Source organism: Myotis brandtii, unplaced genomic scaffold (assembly GCF_000412655.1).
Source record: "Myotis brandtii unplaced genomic scaffold, ASM41265v1 scaffold519, whole genome shotgun sequence".
In the NCBI taxonomy this organism is placed as follows: domain Eukaryota; kingdom Metazoa; phylum Chordata; class Mammalia; order Chiroptera; family Vespertilionidae; genus Myotis; species Myotis brandtii.
The window spans coordinates 583,521-596,587 of NW_005369782.1; the positions used below are offsets into that span (position 1 = coordinate 583,521).

Sequence of the window (13,067 nt, forward strand, 5' to 3'; positions counted from 1 at the left end):
GGTGGAAAGTGAGGTGAAGCAGTGGTTACAAATGTTCACAGGAAGCTAAAACTGCCCAGTGGGCTGTGCCCTAATATTAGCACAGGTTAGAGTAGTCACTACCTTGGTGGGTGGCCTCAGTGTATTTGGGTTCAGATTCTACATGGTAATACAATTTCTTCCAGTTAAGAGTTTTTGGCTTGGAGCAATCACAAAGTGGCCCAAAGTCTATTAGTTTTTCAAAATGCTGTCTTAGACCTGATAGATGCACTGAGAGACTTCAGGAGCTCTACATTTCAGGGATAGATTATACCTAATTGGGATTTCCTGGCTGGTTACATAGCTCGGCCAAGATCCAAATGTCGTTAGTACAGCATGCCCTTCCGTATTCCCTTTGGCAATAGTATAAATGCTGTTTTTTTTTTGTAACTTGCTGGAAATAACATCAGCTTTTAAATGACATTCTTTAATCTGAAACTGAAGTTCATTTTCATTGGGAATATCCTTCCATGCTGCAAGGAAGACTTGGCTCTCCATTTTGTCATCTTCTACAGAATGCACATTGAGTGGGATGAGATGACTGAAGTAGAAGGCATTAATGTTGTCTTTCACAGCCACCTGCAGGTTATTCAGAGGTTCCATCTTCATGACTGGGCCCAGGTGTTGAGAGGCAGGGAGACATCAATGCCCTGGTCTGGCACCAGTGGGTATGGATGGCCAGAGGAGTGCTGGGGATGACACCAAAGCTATTCTTGTTAAACTGGATTGTGAAGTCTGTAGCAGAGCTTTGTTGGTGTAATTCATTTCCATATAGCTGTGCCCTCGGGGTGATGAGTAAATGTTCCAGAAATCTCCAAGCCTTTATCCTTTACTGCAGGCAGCCAGACAGCCTCAGGAGCCACATACCCAGCAGGTGGCATGCTTATGCCTGTTGAGTTCAATAGATCATCCAGACCACTGCTGACCATAGCAGCAGTAGGTGAAGGAGCAAAGGTTTAGGCACTGGTGATGGAATGAAGGATTGTGCCACCAGAATATCTAGTTCTTCTCTCAAGAGATCCACGGCTCCTTCCTACATGGAGGATACCTTGGCACATTGACTGAGGGACCAAGGTCAAGGTTTAAAAGGTCACCCAGAAGGTCACCTTGAGAGAGGATATCCTGAGGCTGTTCCAGGTTGGTGGCAGTGGTGGTGCCAACAGGGCTCTTGCACCTGCATCAGTGCTCCCATGATGTATTGGCATGTGCTTGCGACAGATTCCATGACTTCGTTTCACAAAAGCATTGGGAGGCTTGTGGTACTGTTACAGAAGACTGGAGAAAGACCAAGCAATGCCCAGAGAAATGGAGTTACACTTTATTATTATTACACTGGTGGGCTCAGAGAAAAAGATGTCTTTCAAATTCTGAACCAAATGCCGAAACCGGTTTGGCTCAGTGGATAGAGCGTCAGCCTGTGGACTAAAGGGTCCCGGGTTCAATTCTGGTCAAGGGCATGTACCTGGGTTGCGGGCACATCCCCAGTAGGAGGTGTGCAGGAGGCAGCTGATCGATGTTTCTCTCTCATCGATGTTTCTAACTTTCTATCTCTCTCCATTCCTCTCTGTAAAAAATCAATAAAAAAAATTCTGAACCAAAAACATGGGGGGAATTTTCTCTATTTATACTTTTTCTAGTTCTTTGTCTCCTAAATTTGGAATGAGACTTTCAGGTCTTGTGAGAAAGAGACCTGTGTGCTGGGACCATATCTCAAGGCCTGGCCTGGTGTCAGCACTGACAACTCTGTCTGGGGCATAGTTTACGGCCTCTCTGGAATGGGAGTAGTCTTATTTTCCTATTATTTAAGCAAGCAAGCATTTACAGAAGCCAAAATAGCAGGGTTAAAATTTCAAACACCAGTTTTTATATAAGATGGAGGTTATTATGCTTCATTACACAGTAACCAAAGAACCACTGTGGCAGATTCGCTCACCCAGCAGAGTTGGCTCAATATTTGTCTCTTCAGAGATCAGATAAGACTACTTCTTTGGCTCTGATAGGGTTCGTTGAGGGAAGCCACCAATAAATATCTCGAAGCTCAGAATGACTAGAAACCCGTGTTGCCACACTCAAGACCTGCTGTACCAGCTCCCGTGTTTCTGATGGCAATAAGCAGAGTTGTTGGGTAACAACTCTAGGAATTTCATTAGGACTTTTACTGCTGAAAGCACCACTGCTGAGTTGGATGAGATAGCGGGCAATTACCCACTCACAGATGCTCTGAGCCTCTCTGTCATCTTTAGGATTGTAATTGGACAGGCAGTGCAGGAAGAAAATCTGTCCCCATTCAGTGCACTCATTCAGGGCTATCAGCAGCTTATTAATTTTCTATGGGTTCAGTTCTAGTAAGTTGCTGTTTGGGTAAGACTCACTGATTTCAGGTAGCACAGCTACAGCACTAGCCATCACTATTGGATTTAAATCTGCTCTGAGATCCTGCAGAGAATCCAGAAATCCCTGGTGGTCCACGATTTGGGCATTGATATAATGGAGTTTTGCCACACTGACTACTGCTGTTTTCTGAACATAGGGATCTATGTCTTTCAAGCCCCGCTGAGGGGCTCACAGAGAGATTCTGCAATCTTGTCCACTCAGTTGCACCCCATGGTTCTGACTGCCAGGGCCAGGACTACAGGATTGGGATCTTCACAGTCCTTCACAACAGCTGTTGACAGCCATGATGGCCATGCCTGGCTGACTGGGCATAGTTCATCAAGCAGAGATAGGCTACATCTAAAGAAGAAAGCTAACATCCTTTCCTGCAGTCAGAAAAGCAGTCACTTTCTTCACAGCCTCTTTCCTCTTTTCTTTCTTTCCATTGTTGAGTTCAGCTTTTAATACAAAGAGGACAGTGTGTGTGTGTGAGGGGGGTGTAAGGGCAGGGGGTGAAGGGGAGCTATGGAGGAAAAAGAGGAACAACTATAATAATCTGAACAATAAAGATTTATTAAAAAAAAGATTTCTCCTTTTTTATTGGTTGTGAAGTACTTGGAGGTTGTCATGGTGTTGGATCTTTAATGTGCAGCTGAGGCAAGAGCGGGGGTGGCAGAAACAGCCAGAGAACATGTGAGTGCTGTAATGGTTTCCTGCATGTCAAGGGTCCTTGAACTGTTTTTTGACTATACATTTCCCAATACCAATATTTTTTAGTGCAGTCCAATATATATTCATAAATAAATGAATGTATTATATGTTATAAAGAACATTCAAAAATAGACTTAGGAAATATATTAATATTTAAATATAATGTATTTTATTTTAGCTGATATATTGATATGTTTAATAAGAGCATTATTATTAAATATTCTTTATTGTTTTAGAAAACTTTTTTTCAGCATTTTCTTATCTAGCAATTCAAAGTTCTGGTTCTGTATTTTGTTTTAATTCTGTCTTTCTGGAAGGAAAAACCTCACAAAGATATGCAGATTAAAATGAAAAAATGTATAAATGGCTTAAAAAATTTTAATTGTGACACCAATTTTTCTTTTTTTTTTTACAATATATTTTATTGATTTCATAGAGGAGAGGAGAGGAGAGGGAGAGAGAGATAGAAACATCAGTGGTGAGAGAGAATCATTGATCAGCTGCCTCCTGCATGCCCCTATTGGGGGTCAAGCCCACAGCCCATCATGTGCCCTTGACTGGAATTGAATCTGGGACCCGTTAGTCCACAGGCCAATGCTCTATCCACTGAGCCAAACCAGGTAGGGCTTGACACTAATTTTTCAATGCTGTCCACATACAGACCCCAAATTTACTAAAACTCTTTTAAAATAGGATAGAAAACTTTGTTTTCAAGCTGTTGATTGGACAGCTATGATGACATCACTTTTTCAGCAACCAAATGATGGAAACATTTCCAAACGCACATTTTCAAAATTCCTTCTCTATAGCACAAGTTTTTGCTTTTTATTAAATGACGATTTCACTCATTATTAAAGTGTTACTTTTTCCTCAAAAAGAAAGATAACATTAATGTATTTTTAAAAAATCTGCTGAGCAGCATGCTATTCATAGCAATTTTTCATTACAAGAGAGGTCAATAAATTAGGAACACTTGTCAGTTGCAAAAGAACAATGTGCAACATGCCCAGTTTAAGAACTCTCAAGTGCTTTGTCATGAGATAACTAGAGGACCTCTATTTTCAATGACTCTTAACTGCTGGCTACATAATAAAATCACTTGGAGCCTTAAAAAACAAGCAAAACAGAAACAAATGAACAAACAAAACCCCCATCCCACCGGTTTCTAGGCCCCACCCCTAGAGGAGTCTGATTTAATTGCTATGCAGTGGGACACAGAAGGTGGTATTTTTCAAAAACATCCCAGGTTATTCTCACATGCAGTCAAGATGGAGAACCATTGTTATGTTTTGGACAAAACTTTCCTTGAATACCCCCTGTATCATGACAAAATATTTTACATATTCTAATTAAGCTAATATAATCCATAAATTCACTTAAATGAACACAAGTCAATAGCAGTACATGGCAGCATCCAGGAGGAGAAAGACTATGGCTCCCATGTCAAACCTTCTGTTTGGGTGAACTTGTAAACGTGTACTCTTCTCTTTTGTGTTTTTTGTGTTGTTTTTTTTTAAATTGTGGTAAAAACAAAGCACATAGAATTTACTGTCTTAATCATTTTTAAGTGTGCAGTTCAGTGGAGTTGACTGTATTTACATTATTGTATAACTGATCTCTAGAACTTTTTCATCTTGCAAAACTAAAACTCTATACCCATGGAACAACAACTCCTCATTCCCTCCTCCTCCCAGCACAGGGCAATCACCATTTTATTTTCTGTTTCCATAATTTTGACTACTCTGGTTATCTTATCTAAATGAAACCATATAGTATTTGACTTTTAGTGAGCCTCTAGTAACTAGTTATGTGGACCTTGCTTGTCTTGTGACCATCTCACAGAGGAAGGGGTGAAGGAAGAGAGCTTTGTTTATAAACTATTAAATATTGATTACGATTATTTTATTTAAAATATTTTTATTGATTTCAGAGAGGAAGGGAAAGGGAGAGATAGAAACATCAATGATGAGAGAGAATAATTGATCGGCTGCCTTCTGCCCATCCCACACTGGGGATTGATCTCACAACCTGGACCTGTGCCCTGACTGGGAATTGAACTGTGGCCTCCTGGTTCATAGGTCAATGCTCAACCACTGAGCTACTCCGACCGGGCCTTTTTCTTTTAAAAGAAATTTATAAATGAAAGTTCTAGCATTTTCTATCTCCAGTCCAATGGATGGACTTGTATAACTCACTGTCAGTGTCCTCCAGCCAGAGACCACCAGGAGGTAACCTGGAGTTTATTACTCATCACAGCAAGGGAGAACACACACTATGGAACAGTGGCACGTTTCAGTAAAAGGATGTTAAAAAGGCTTTTTATAGGACTTGGGCTTTGATGGGTGATTCTGAGGAGAGTCTAAGGAAGCAGAGATTCACTCTATAAGGATGCTGTCAGGAAGTGAGGGTAATTCTATGATTGGGTATCTGAATGAATCTTATCTGTAGACAGGAAGAGGATAAAGCTGTACTTGGCAAAGAAGCAGCAGAAACTCATACAATCCAGGAGAGAGGGCTGTTTGGTATTTTGGGAGTTTTTCCCAGGGCCCATATTTGGGTCTGTGCTTAGACAAAATTATGAAGTGGCCCTGTTTTGTCTCCTTGTTTCTGATGCCGCTCTGTGAGACTGTGAATGTGCCACAGGAGGAAAGCCTGGGCTAGCCGCTAAGTTCAGTCCAGTCTGTGGTACCACTGAGACCTAGCCCTGAGTGTCAGACCAGTGCCTGGATTTCAGGGCCAACTGCTGTCTTCTCCACTACTTTTGTAGATATGGAGGTTTGGAATCAGGAAGCCTGTGATTCAACCTCAGTGTCACCACTAACCAGCAGTGTGATCATGGGCAAATGACTTACTCTCTGTCACTTTCCTTTCCTACCTGCTGTCTATCTCACAGCAACATAGTGAGCCTTAAAAGAGATAAAGCATCGAGCGTGCTGAGCAGATTAATTCTTATAGGGGGAGAACTCAGGTTGCAATAATAGCTTCTTTTTAGCTCTCTCTCGTGGGAGATTCTTTTATTCATTTAAGAAACAGTTATTGGCCCTGGCCAGTGTGGCTCAATTGGATGAATGTTGTCCCATGCACCAAAAGGTCACCAGTTTGATTCCCAGTCAGGGCAACCGATCCATGTTTCTCTCTCTCCCTCTCTCTCTCTCTTCCTCTCTTTAAAAAAATCAGTACAACATATATTTTTTTTTTACAAAGAGGTGACTACCCTGTGCCAATCACTGTGTTAGGTAACTGTGCTAGGTGAATAAACCATACAAGGCCTCTGCCCTCACAGAACCCACAATCCAGAATGGGTTTCAGACAATTAAGTGGACTATTAAACAGAGGGTGAAGGGCTCTGGGAAGGGGGTCTATGGGAATCCCTAAAATAGCTTAGCAGGACTGGGCAATGACCTGTAGGAGAAAGGGATGTTTACGCTGGTATCTAATAGATAGACAGAAGTTATCTGGGGAAGAATGCTCCTGGTACAAGGAGCAGCATAACTTAAAACAGAAAAGTGACAGAGCATGGCACAGACTGTTTAGTGGGAAACAAACTAAAAAACAAGAACAGAAACAAGAACTTTTTAAGTGCACCCTATATGAAACAATTTCTTTTCAACTCTTGCACGCAATTTTATGTGGCACTGCAATAGTAATTGTTGCTCATTAATTAATTAATGATGATACAAGGCTTTGAAAATACAAAGTGCAGTACATTTGCTAACAAATTGATGATTAGCATGATTGCTGTTTCAATTTAGCCTCTGTTTACTCTCTGCACTTGGACTTCCAACTGTCTGCTTGCCTTCTCGCACCAAAGACAGCTGCTTCACAATAGGCTTGGTTTGGTGGCTATTTTTGGCCTTTCATTCCCTTGGTTGTGAATGAGGTTAGGAATGACTAATAATGGAAAAGAAAAAAGTGGTTTGAATGACTTCCAGAGTCCTTTCCTAATAAGTCATTCTGCAATGCTTATTACCCTCCCACTTTCTGATACACTAAAATCTGGCTAAAAGGATTGGGATTCTGTGTGGTGGGGGCATCTGATGAAGCAAATGTATCAAGGGCTATTTTTGGTTATATAAATATATACATTTCCTTGATTGGGGTCCACCAAATAATATAACTTCTTGTGGATTCCACTTATTGCCTCTACTATGATGCATAATTTCTAGAGAAATGACTAAGTGGAATTCTAGCAGTTTATATCTTTACTAGAGGATCGGTGCACGAATTCGTGCACCAGTGCCATCCCTCAGCCTGGCCTGCAGGATTGGGCCAAAACCAGATCTCCGACATCCCCGAGGGGTCCCGGATTGTGAGAAGGTGCAAACCAGGCTGAGGGACACCACTGGTGCACGGTCAGGGCTGGGACGCAGGAAGTTGGCCAGCTGGGGAGGGAACGCAGGAGGGCTCCAGGACGTGTCTGGCCCATCTCACTCAGTTCCGATCAGCCAGACCCCAGCAGCAAGCTAACCTACCAGTCGGAGCATCTGCCCCCTGGTGGTCAGATGCACATCATAGCTAGCAGTTGAGCAGCCTTAGCATATCATTAGCATTTTATGCTTTGATTGGTTGAATGGAAGACCGGATGACCAGACACTTAGCATATTAGGCTTTTATTATATAGGATACTTGATTTAAAAAAATCTCATTGTTATCATCTTCTGCCATTAAAAAAAACTCCCGCCAAAAACTAGCTCTGATGAGTTTTGATTGTTGGTGAACATCTGAAAGCAATTAGTTTGTAATTAAACACTATCAAACATGTTCTTTGTTTCTGCAATGAAAAACCAGGATAAGCTGATATCTGGGTGCAGAATCCTATTGGTAAGAATCATGTTGGTTTGGTTAGTAGGGCCAGTTTCATCAAAATGTGGGCTTTCACCCAGTCTAAAAGAAGTTTCTGGTGAAATATTCTCTGTGGTGTGTAGAAAGCACTCCTCAGTTGTCCTATGTGCCATGTGACTCATACACTTGGTTAGCTGCCTAGATAAGCTGATGGGAATTTGGCTTGGAGGGGATGCACTAACAAACCTCGGCCTGCATATGGGTGAGGACATGTTTCTGTTGCACATTTTGAATCCTTGCAGCTATCTTTTGGCCTAAAGTATGGTCTCTATCATCAAGTGCTTACTTCTAGTAGGAGAGAAAAGACACACTCACTACTGTATTTATATTAAATTGAGTGGGTGGTGACAAGTGCAGTATGAATGACATAAATCTATCCTGACAAAGGAGTAGGGAAGGGAGAGATTAGCCTGGCTGGATAGTTTTCATGGCAGAGTTGGCTTTCAAAATGGGCCTTGAACAATAGGGGATTGTGGATGGGCAAAGGAAGAGCAGATCAAGACTTGGCAATGGCAAGAGCACAGAGGAGAGATAACAATAGATGTTCAGTCCTGACCTCTTATTAGGAAGGGCCCCGATTTTCTTGGAATAGTTCCAATTTATACTTTCAGACATATGGTAACCGTGGTAGGCTGAATAATGCCCCTGGAAAATGTCTATGTCCTAATCCCAAGAACCTGAGTTTGTCACCTTGCATGGTAAAAGAGACTGGAGAGATGTGATTCGGTTAAGGATCTTGAGATGGGGAGATTATTTTGGATGATCTGGACTGGCCCAATGTAATGACAAGAGTACTTTTGGCCCTAGCTGGTTTGGCTCAGTGGATAGAGCATCAGCCTGTAGACTGAAAGGTCCTGGGTTCGATTCTGGTCAGGGGCACATGCCCAGGTTGTGGGCTTGATCCCCAGTAGAGGGCATGCAGGAGGCAGCCAATTGATGATGCTGTCTCATCAATGATGTTTCTATCTCTCCACCCCTCTCCCTTCCTCTCTAAAATCAAATATACACACACACACACACGCACACACACACACACACACACACACACACACACACACACTTTTGGAAAGGAGACAGAAGCCTCAGAATTAGTAGTAGTAAAAGTATTGAGAGAAGGGACCCTGTGTCAAGGAATGCAGGCAGTTTCTAAAGCGGCAAGGGAACAGATTCTGCCCTCAGAGTGTCTACAAAGAGCCAGCCTTGGCAGCTCCTTGAATATAGTCCAATGAGACTGATTTTGGACTTCAGACCTCTGGGACTGTAAGATAGTATATTTGTGTTGTTTTAAGTCAGTAAACTTGTAGTGATTTGTTGTAGCAGTGATAGTTAATTAATACAGTAACTATATTGAGCCCCTTGACTCCCTCACAAATAACCAGGTTTGGTGATACATTATGTATATGCTTATTCTATGCATAGGCCACAGCAGCTTACAAATCCATGGTTCTGTCAAAATAACTTTAGGAAATAAAATTTAGGTCCATCTACTCTGACTATCAGGGATTAGATTTTGGAGGTCTGAAAGGGGATCAACCCAGAGAGTATGGGGTGTGTTGAGTTACATGTGTACAAACATTGGGGGAATTACCAACTAACCAGAGTAAATGGGATGAGACCCCCGAGGATGCAAATGGGGAGATGGGGTGGTACACAGAATCCTTTACTTTAACAGCTTCCTGCGTTCAGATACCCATGGACCTTAATCAAAGACTTAATTTGGCTCCAATCATGTCTTGTTCTATTTGTTGGACTCTGACATAGACAAAAAAGAAATGATGGAAAACATTTTTAGAATCATATTTCCAGAACAGTTGGGAATATTTATTTGCCTTTTGGATTCATGTAAACTCGTAAGAAGTTCATTTGCCCAGCAACATCTCTCAGTTCATTTTCCAGAACTGTATGGAAAGGATATTTTCTTCTAAGTAAATATCTCAGCTGTATCTATTCTATATAATAAAAGGCCAGCAACCATAAGCGTAACAACCGGAACAACCACTCGACCAGTCGCTATGAGATGGGGGGCTGGCGAGGGGAACCGGGTGGCTGGCGGCGGAGGCGGGGTGGGACCCGGGGACTGGCGAGCGGGCAGAAGATGGGCCTGATCGCAGGCTAGGCCTAGAGACCCTACCTGTGCATGATTTCATGCGCTGGGCCTCTAGTTTTAAAATAAATGCAGTAATGCTAATACCATGATTTCTCTAATTAAAAAGTCTCTTGAAATATTTTAGTCAGAAAAAAAAATCTCCTGTGACTAATTTCCATAACTTCTATATTGCTTGAGGGATCAAATCTCTGGTAAATTGTTTTATATTTATAAAATGTTTTCACTCTTCAAGGATTTCCCACAAATTTCTGAGGTATTCTTTGTCGGAGAATTAATTTAAGATGGCAAGTCTTTCCTATATGAGGCATAATGGTATCTTGGCCCAGTTTATGATATAATAGAGAAATTCATTTCAGTAGTGACTCAGTAAAGCAGTAAAATAATTCTATCTTTGTGACACTATAAAAGCCATCTATTTCTGTCTCATTATTTCTTGAGCATTTACATTTGTTTAAGTACCTATAAATGAGTGATTAAATTATATGCTAATTTTAGTTTTTAGGAAGATATTAAAATATTTGTTTTTATATTTTAAGACCTCATAATATGAGTTCTGGGAAAATTATCATTTGGACTTATAAATTAACTATTTTTATTCTTTATGTTGACAGACTACTACTTCACACTATAATTATTCTACTAAAGAAGGCTATGTGGTTAACTTCTCACAGCACAGTATTTATGGTTTTGATCATGCATCCACTTAGTTTTATTCTATTCTAAATTACAGACATTGTTCATTAATTAGAGAAATTATAGGAAAAAGTCAATAGAAGAAACAAGACAGCTATATAGAAGCCAAATAAAAATTAGATTATGGAACAACAACTAGCAAAAATTAAAGTAGAAGGGCAGCAATTCATAAGCAAACACTCAGATAAAGTAAAAATATATGACTTATAAAAGAACAATTTTAAACATTGGTTAATGTATTATTCTTAATAAAAAATTCTTTATAAATATTCAAGACCTCAGAATTAATAATATATCTTAGCCGGGTCAGTATGGCTCAGTGGTTCAGTGTCAACCTATGAACATGCCTGTGTTGCTGGCTACATCCCCAATCAGGGGTGTGCAGCCAATCAATGATTCTCTCTCATCATTGATGTTTCTATCTCTCTCTTCCTCTCCCTTCCTCTCTGAAATCAATAAGAATATATTAAAAAATATTAGATCTCAGAATCTGTGAAAATAACATAAAATAATGGTAGGTGATAGCTGGAAAAGAGCAAGTCACAAGAAGAAAACAACTGATTATTAAAAACAAGTGTACATCAAGACAAATAAAGCAAATGAAAATACAATGACATATAAAAATAAGTTTGAGTGGTACATTCTCACATATTCAGTAATTACTAAACTGAAAGGAAATTCTAATTCCTGGTAAATAGGAACATAAACCAACATGCAATTAGGACCATTCCCTTACAATAAACATCTTTATCCTTGACTTATTAAATGTTTCATTAGGATGAACAAACTTTCATCAAAAGAAACAAAGAGCAACAATTAAACTGAAACAACATAGTGTGTCCTAAACCATATTTTCAGCAATATTCAGGAATCTCTTTCAAAGGTAAGGTTTCATGATTGTCAAACAGGATACTCTATCACAAGGAGGAAGACCCAGTGAAGTAACTCCCAGTGTACCCCTGCTTCTTACTAAAGACAAATAGTCTAGTCCAGCGGTTCTCAACCTGTGGGTCGCGACCCCTTTGGGGGTTGAACGACCCTTTCACAGGGGTTGCCTAAGACCATCCTGCATATCAGATATTTACATTATGATTCATAACTAACAAAATTACAGTTATGAAGTAGAAATGAAAATAATTTTATGGTTGGGGGGGTCACAACATGAGGAACTGTATTTAAAGGGCCAGAAGGTTGAGAACCACTGGTAGTCTGTATATGGAACTGAATTACTTGGGAATTTTGGATATCTCACATAACTAAAGTCACTTATTAGAGTCCATTTATAGGTTTTGTAAAACATCAAGCTGGATCTTTGGGTAGTAGAAATATTTCTAAATTTTGTGGGCTGTATTTGTAACATACCAGAGAAAGAATTTAGGACAGTCAGAGCCACTCAATAGTCTAGGCAAAAAAATAAGTCAGATGACTCAAAGGTCACATAAATATTGCACCAAAACCTCTCTGTGTGTATGCAAAAGAAAGCTGTAAAGTGTAAAATCACATGAACCGAGGGGTTTATATTTCAAATATTTATATGTATACATATAAGTTGTAATTATGAAGAGTAATCAGATTTATGACACAGTTGGATTTGTTAATGCAACTCTAGTTATACTTTGTTTCCTTAAACTCTCTCTCACAATTTTATTAGCATTAGTGAATGATTGATTACTAATAGTTACATAAGTTACTCTTCAATTAACTAGGACTAGAAAATCATGATATACCCCTAAATATACATGAGAAGATTCAAAGAAAGGAAAAGAAACTATGAATATAAGAAATATAGACAAGTTTTTAACCATCAATATCCTTTAATGAACATCAGTTTATGCAACCCTTTGGATATAATCAATATGGAAAATCTTTTGTGCCAACACACACACACACACACACACACACACACACACACACACCTACCTCTTACAGGCTGCCAGATGGTGAAGGCTTGCATATCATTTACTGGCGAAGAAACCTGTTAGATTTTATACCTAGAAAAAATACTTAAAATATCTATTTAAACTATTTTATAATTGGAACCTGAGCTCCAAAAAGGTGACCTCACAAGCTTAGGTTTAGAAAACCATTAGGTGGCAGAAAATATCATATCACAAGTAAACAATGCTAATCACAGGATGGTCCCTTAATTAACATTTACTGAATATTCAAAGGGTATCCGACTCTAAATGTCATAGTTGTAGAGAGGTTCTATGGGATGATATGGTGAGAGCTAAGTTAGGACTCCAGATATCTCAGTTTCTGTCCAGACTCTGATACTTGTGGGCAAGATGTCTCTTAGAATATAACAGTTGCAATGTTTACA

The 13,067-nt window shown here is 39.9% G+C and overlaps 1 pseudogene; it reads right to left on the minus strand.

The window, feature by feature from the left end:
- Positions 1-210: 210 nt before the first annotated feature.
- LOC102246687 lies at positions 211-12,698 on the minus strand (annotated as a pseudogene).
- Positions 12,699-13,067: the final 369 nt, after the last annotated feature.